The sequence below is a fragment of the Camelus dromedarius genome, chromosome 23, assembly GCF_036321535.1.
Source record: "Camelus dromedarius isolate mCamDro1 chromosome 23, mCamDro1.pat, whole genome shotgun sequence".
In the NCBI taxonomy this organism is placed as follows: Eukaryota; Metazoa; Chordata; class Mammalia; order Artiodactyla; family Camelidae; genus Camelus; species Camelus dromedarius.
Window position 1 is genome coordinate 26,456,192 of NC_087458.1, and position 8,335 is coordinate 26,464,526.

Genomic DNA, 8,335 nt, shown 5'->3' on the forward strand with positions numbered 1-8,335 from the left:
GCTCTGGATTTGTCATGTTGTCATGGTCTTATAATGGTGCGGTATGTTCCCTCTATGCCCACTTTCTGGAGAATTTTTATCAAATGGATGTTAAATAGAAATATGTATTCTTACTTACTCTTCTTTCTTGTACAAAAGTTTGTTTCTTGTTTTCCAGTTAACAGTATATCCTGTAAATTCATAAAAGATCATAGAGATTTTCCTTTGTTGTTGTTGCTTTATTTTGTTTTGTGTACTGGCTGCATAAAATAACTGGATCATTGTGTGGATGTATCATAGCTTATTTAAGTAGCCTCCAATGGATGGACATTCTGGTTGTTTCCAATATGTTGCTATTAAAAATGACATAATGTGTGTATGCTGTTTCATATTGGTGGAGCTGTACCTTCAAGGTAAATTCCTAAAAGCGGGATTGCTGAGACAAAGGAAAAGTGAATATATCGTTTTATTAGATGTTGCAAACCTCGGACAGGTTATTATATAATGTTTGTAGTCCCACCAACAATATTTTCCCCTAGACTTGCCAAAACTGTTTTCAAATTTCTGAAAATTTTCCAATCTAGTAGATGAGAAATGGCATGATAGTGTAATTTTTATTTCTGTTTTTTTGCAATGAGTGAAGCTGACCATTTTTTCCTTCATCTTTTCTGTCAACTGTTTATTTACATTTCTTTTCCATTTAGACTTTTAAAAAATTTGTCTTAACTAGATTTTATGAGCTCTTTATATATTAAGGAAATGAATCCTTGAGCTGTGATGTAAGTTGCAAATATCTTCTCCCATTTGATCCTTTATCTTTTCACTTTATTTATTTATTTTTTTTCTGGGTAAAGGCTTTTTATTTGCAAGTAGTGAACAATTTTTTTCTTTCATTGTTCCTGGATTTTGGGTCACAATTACCATTGTTTTTCCACACTCCACTTATAAAGTAATATTTCATCTTTGATTTTTCATATTTATGTCACTGATTCATTTGGAATTTTTTTGTTTGCTTGCTTGTTTGTTTGCGGTGCCCAGGTAAATTTCATCTTTATCCAAATGGCTATTTAGTTGTCCCAACAATATATATTTAAAAGTCCATACTTTCCCCAGTGATTTGAGGTTCTGCTTTTATCATATATGAACTCAATTTTCATATGTACTTAAATCTATTTCTGGATGACTTATTCTTTTCTATTGGTCTCTCTGACAATTCATGCACTATTACCACACTGTTTAAATATATTACATGTTTTGATATCCAGTAGATATAACCCTCTTATTACTCTTTTTCCCAAGGTTTTATCAGCTTGTATTATGTTTTTCCCCCTGTGAACTTTGGAATCAATTTATCAGTATCAATTTTAAAAAAATATTCTTGTTATTTTTATTGGGAATTTGTTCAATTTTATATATTAACTTACAGGAAATTTATATATTTATAAGTTTGTGTCATCTTGTTTAAGAACAAGAAGTAACTTTATATTTGTTCAAATTTACTTTTCTGTTCATAGTGTTGTGAAGGTTTTTTTTTGTTTTGTTTTGTTTTGTTTCTTACAGGTCTTACACATTTCTTTTTGAGGCTATTCTTAAGTGTTTTATCTTTTGTGTTGCTATTATAAATAGTGACTTTTCTCTCATTATTTTTTAACTTGTAATTTTTCTTTATTTGAAGGATATTGATTCTTAGATATTAATTTTGTATCTTGATATCATACTGAATTCTTTTATTGTTTGAGTGAGTTAGCATTGATTCTCTTGAGTCTTCCAGGCATACACATTGTATGAAAATAGATTATTTTATTTTTTCAGAAATTCTTATTGCTCTAATAGTTTTCTCCTGCTTAATTGTGTTGGGTAATACCTTCATTAGAGTGTTAAATAGTAATGGTGATTTGAGGCCTCCTTTTCTTTTTCCTGCATACAGCAGGAAAAAATGCTCTATAAAAGAGAGGTTAACTTTAGATGTGGGTTTTATATGTTTTAACATGTTGAGGGTAGAGCATCAATTTCTGTGTTATTTGGAATTTTCATCAAGACTGAGTGTTGAATTTTGTCAAAAGTCTTTTTAATAATCTACAGAGGTGTTAAAAAATACTCAGCCTGTAACAAATAGTATAATGAATTATATTAACAGATTTCATAATATTGAACTATCCTTGCATTCATTCCACCATTTTTGTATTCCTGAAAGAAATTCCACCTGATAAAGATGTATTATTTTCTTCATGCTGAAAGATTTTATGCTGAAAGCTGAAAGATTCTGCTGACTAATACTTTATTTCAGGAACTTTGCTTATTTTAGGTATAGGTATATATGAATCTGAACTCTTTTCTTTTATCCTAAATGTTAGAATTTAAATAACACTGAGGATTCTTGGTCTTTGATTTTTTTTTTCTTCCCTATTGTCTTTGGGTTTCTAAGAACTAACTCTTAAATTACCTATGTCTTTCAGCTCTCTCAGCTATAGTCTATTATACTGGGGCCCTATTGATGTGGTGGTAAGGGTTGGGAGGGGGAGAAATGTTCCATAATCTTATAATTAATTTTGGTTTTTAATGAGCCTGAGTCCCTGGGCTATGACCTTCAGAAATGTTCTTTCTTTCTTTCTTTTTTTTTCTTTTCCTCAAACAGAGAGGGTAGAGAGTGCTGGAGCTGACCCTCTCTCCTAGTAAGATAAGGCTCTGGTAGTTTCCCTGAAGGGCAGGACTTTGTTATGGAGAATGTTCTCTGGGCATATTTCAAAAGGTTTTCTTTTACTCTGGGCATATTTTTAAGTGGTTAGTTTTCCCTTCCCCCTGCTAGAAACCCCAGGATATTTTTCTCTAATCCAATCTTCAATTTGACAACCTGGAATTAAAAACGCACAAAAGGGTGGGATTCTTCCTAAGCCTGGCCCCCCAGGAATGTTTAACTCTCAAGCTAGTCTATGTTCTGCCCCCAGCAATTAGTCAAAAATACCATTAAATATTTCTACCAATTAATGGCTTGAATGACTTCTGCTTCAGGTCAGCTGATCTTGGCTGTGACATCTGTACTTGCAGGTCTCTCCAAATTACGAGATGGAAGTTTGCCCTGTGACTTCCATTCTTTGATGGATCTAAGAAAATTCATTGATTTTTGGTTTGTTCAACATTTTTCTTGTTGTAAAGATTGGAGTAACAGCTCTTTACATGTTGGAACTAAACCAGAAGTAAAGTATTGATAAAAATTCTCAGGGCCTCATGCTTTTTTTTTGTAGGGTAGTTTCTTGATAACTTTCTTTCATTCTTTTATGAAAATGTGTCTGTTTAAGGTTTCTCTCTTACAGGGGTCAATATGGGAAAGAGTATTTTCCTAAGAAACTATCTGTGTTTTCTGGACTTCCAAATTTATTTGCATAGTTTTCAAGTTAGTGACATTTTTTAAAATTTCCTGTTTAATTTTTTATTTTATGTTTTCTCATTTTTTATTAGATCAACTAATGGTTTACCTATTTCATTTATTTTTTTAAGAACATGCATTATTAAATTGTTAGTTCTACTTATTTTATGTTTCTGACATTAATTTTTGTTTTTATCTTTACTGTTTTATTCCATCTGCTTTCTTTCAGCTAATGTTGTTAGATTTTTCTTAAGGTAACCTTTTCTACATCTTATGTGAATGCTCATGATCTCTCTATTCAAATCAATAGAGGGGACATTAGCAAATCTGTTATTGTGAAGTCCTTCTTATTCTATTCCTATGACTACCTTCTCACCCTGAAATAATTGCTATCTTGGTTTTTAAATTCTATTTACCAAGGTATAATTTGTATGCAATAAAATTCAGCAACTTAAAGTGTGTAATTTGATGAGTTTTGACAAATGTGTACGGTAGAGTAATCACCACCATAAACACGATATGAAGATTCCCATTACCCCAAATGTTCTCTCATGCATGCTTGCAGTCAATTCCCTCTCCCCAGTTTCAGCCTCTGATAACTGTTGATCTACTTTCCATCACTATAGTTTTGCCTTTTCTAATACTGCAAATAAATGAAATCATAAATTATTGTCTCTTATGTCTGATTTCTTTCACTTAACTTAATGCTTTTGAGCTTCATTGATGTTGCATGAATGAGTACTTTTATTGTTGAGAAGTATTCCACTGTACAGGTATATCAGCTTCGTCTGTTCTTTCACCAACTGATAGAAATCTGAGCTTCATATTTTGGGACATTATGAATAAACTTGATACGAATATTGAGTGCAAGTCTTTGTGTGGACATTTGTTTTCATTTCTCCTGGGTACATATTAAGGAGTGAGAATTCTCAATGGTATATGTTTACCTTTATAGGAAACCATCAACTGTTTTCTAAAGTAGCCATACCATTTTGCATTCCACCCAGTGTGATTTTTCCAGTTGTACCATGTTCTAGTCAGCACTTGGTATTGTCAATATTTTTAATGTGAGCCGTTCTTGTATATGTATAGTCGTATCTCATTGCTGTTTTAATGCATTTCCCTAATGGCTAATGGTGTCGAACATCTTTTTATGTGCTTATTTGTCATTGTTATCTCTTCTTTGATAGTGGATCTGTTCAAATCTTTTGCTCATTTAAAAAAATTGACTGGTTTGTGTTCCTTTTTTGAGTTGTACAAGTTATTTTTATATATTCTGGGTACAAATCCTTTGTCAGATATATATTTTACAAATATTTTCTGACTTCAAGTACTTTAAAGGCCAAAAGTTTTAAAATTTTGATGAAGATTTTTTCACCAAGGTATTAGTTTATGTTTTATGCTTTTTATGACTTGTTACAAAAATGTTGCATAACTCAAGATATATTAACATTTAAACATCAATCAATATAATTTACCATATTTACAAACCAAATATGTAAATACATATGTATACACACATATATAATAATCTCAATAAACACAGAAAAAGTATTTGATAAAATTCTTGTTTTCTTTTAGCTTTTTCTCCTATGTTTTCTTCTAGAAATTTTATAAGTTTAACTCTTATATATGTCTATGATCCATTTCAAGTTAAATTTTGCATTTGATATGGTGTGAGGTAAAGGTTAAGCTTCCAATTGTTCTAGCAATATTTGTTGAAAAGACTACCTTTTCCCTCATTCAATTACTTTGGGCACCCTTACTGAAAGTCAACTGACTGTATATGTATAGATTTATTTCTAAACTCTCTGTTTTGCTTAATTGATCTATATACATCCATCTTCATTCCAATACCACATAGTCTTGACTACTTTAGCTTCAGAGTAAGCCTTGAAATCAGGTTGTTCATTTCTTCTACAAAATTGTTTTGACTATTCAGGGGCTTTTGCCTCTTCATATATACTTCAGAATCAACTTATTAAATTCTTAAAAAAAGAAAAAAAAACCCAACTGGGATGTTGATTGGATTTGTGTTAAATCAATAGACCAATTTGAAGAGAACTGACATTTTAACACTATTACAGCTTCCAGTTCTTGACCACAGAATAGCTCTCCATTCGCTTAGGTCCTCTTTAATTTCTCTCAGTAAAATTCTGTAATTTTCAGTGTACAAATATTTTACTAAATTTAATCCTAAGTAGTTCATATTTTAAATTATTGTAAATGGTATTTTTATTTTAATGTCCCCTTTTTCATTGCTAATATGTAGAAATACAATTGATTTTTTAAATTCCGATTTTTAAAAATCCCAAATGACTTTGTGTCCTGTAACTTTGTGAATCTTGCTTCTTGTTTCTAGTAGCTTTTTTGGTATTTCTTATGATTTTCTGCATAGATCAGCATATCATCTACAAATAAAAGTCTTAATTCCTCCTTTCCACTGGCTAGGACCTCTAGTACAAAGTTGAGTAGAACTGATGAGATTGGAAATCCTTGGCTTGTTCCTGATCTTAGGAGTTACACTCAGTTTTCAACCTTGAATATAACGTTAGCTATAGGTTTTTCTTAGCTGACAGGTAGGTCCAGGAAGTCTGCTTCTATTTCCAGTTTGTTAAGAGCTTTTACATGAATGGATATTGAATTTTATCAAATGATTGTTCTGATTTTTTTAATCATCAGATCTCTTTTAGTCCATAAATATAGTGAATTACACAAATTAACTTCCTAGTGTCACACCAACTTTGTATTTCCATTATAAATCCCATTTGGTCATGATGTATCATCCTTCGTATACACTGCTGGATTTGATTTGCAAAAATGTTTAAGGAATTTTTGTGTTTATGTTTATAAGAGATATTGGTTTATAGTTTTTTTTAATGTTTTGTCAAGTTTTGGTTCCAGGGTAATTCAAGCTTCATAAAATGAGTTTTTGGAAATAGGCCTGTAGATTTGTTACTATTTTTTTCTTAAGGGTTTGGTATAACTATCCAAATCAGAACCACATTATCAATACTGTTCCTATGTAGACCTTTCTTAGAACATTTGTCTGCCTCTCTTCCAATGTTGAAATAACTGCTTTCATGGTTGTTGCATTTATTTTTATTCTTTATACACACACACAGACAGACACATTCTTATTGCTTAATTTTGCTGTTATTTGATCTTTATAAAAAGGGCATAAAAACTATGGACATAGTTAAAAAAAAAAAATCAGTGGTTGCCAGGGGTTGAGCAGAGGGGAGAAATTAATAGGTGGGGCACAGGACTTTCAGGGCAGTGAAAGTACTCTGCACAGCACTGTAGTGATGGATACATGGCATTATACATTCGTCCAAAGCCAGAGTGTACAGCATCAGTGATGACTCCTAATGTAACCTGAGGACGTTAGGTGATTATGTGTTACTGTAAGATCATCAGTTGTACCACATGTACTGCTCTGGGATGCTGATGACGGGAAAGACTATGCATGAGGAGGGACAGGGGTATATGGAAAATCTCTGTAACTTTCCCTTATTTTTGCTGTAAACCTAAAACGTCCCTAAAGAATAAGTCTTTAATAAGAAAAAGAAAAAGTGATGGGAGGGGCATACATCTGGTGTTTGCTTTTGCTTAAATATCATCAAATTCTCTCATATTATTGTGTGGAGTTGCAGTGTTTATTTTTCACACTGTACAGTAGTCCATGGGGTGAAAACACTACAGTTTGCTTATTCATTTTCCCACCATAAAACATTTTGCCTATTACAAACAATACTGCTAGGAATGTTCTTGTAACATGGCCCCTGGTGCACAAGTGTTTCAGGGCATATCGCTAGGAATGGAATATCTGAGTCATAGGGTGTGAGAAACGGTTCCCAAAATGGTTGTATTGATTTTTTTAATTGAAGTAGTTGATTTCCAACATTGTGCTAGTTCCTGAGGTACAGCATAGTGATTGTCATGTATGTATATTATTTTTCATACTCCTTTGCATTCTAGGTTATTAAACTCCCACCAGAAGTATCTAAACTTTCTATTTGTCCTGTCAACACTTGGAATGAGTTTTTGCCCGTCTAGTAGGTGTAAACAGTACCTCATTGTTTTCTTAATTAACATTTATTTATTTGCCAATGATGGGGAACATATTGTCAGATTAGAAGCCTGCATTTTATTTTATGGAAATGCCAGTTCATGTCTGATACCCATTTTTCTATTGGGTTATATTTTTTATGTTGTTTTATTGTATATATTCTGGATTCTAACATTTTGCCATTTGGCTATGTTACAAATATCTTCACCCAGATTATATAACTTGTCTTTTCTTTTCCTTTATGATGTTTTCTGATAACAGATTTTTTTTTTTAATTTTAAGGTAACTAAATTTAGAAATTCTTTCTTTTCTGGTTAGCAGGTTTTGTGTTTTAAGAAATGTTTCTTTCCACTGAGTTCATAAAGATTCTTCTATATTTCTTCTAAAATTTTTCTGATTCTATGTTTCACTTTGAAATTTTTATGTGGATCCATATTTAAGTATTTAATCTACTAGGAATTGATTTTTTGTGTGTAGAGTATGTAGGAGCTCATACTCCATTATTTTCCATATGAGCAGCTAATCATTCCAATTTGTTTACTGAATAAGCCACCATCTCCCCTACAGTAAGCAAGACCTACTCTCTTATAAATCAAGAGTGTATATACTCATGGGTATTTCTTAGATTTCCATTACGATTTGTCTGTCTTCATAAAGAACAGACTGTTTTAGCTATCTACTCTAATTTATAGTAAGTATTGATATCTCATTGATATCTACTTTAGAGTGCTTTTCACAAGTGTTTTGGCATTTCTCTAACCTTTAATTTTCCATGTATATTTTAGAAGCCGCCTCCCACTGATCTTTGTGGAAAGAGATAATACAGCACAAAGACATCTGAGGGTGCATCTCCGATGACTGCAAAATCATGGACAGGAAATGGGCAGTTGAGGGGCAATGAAAATCATTTAAGCCCATAT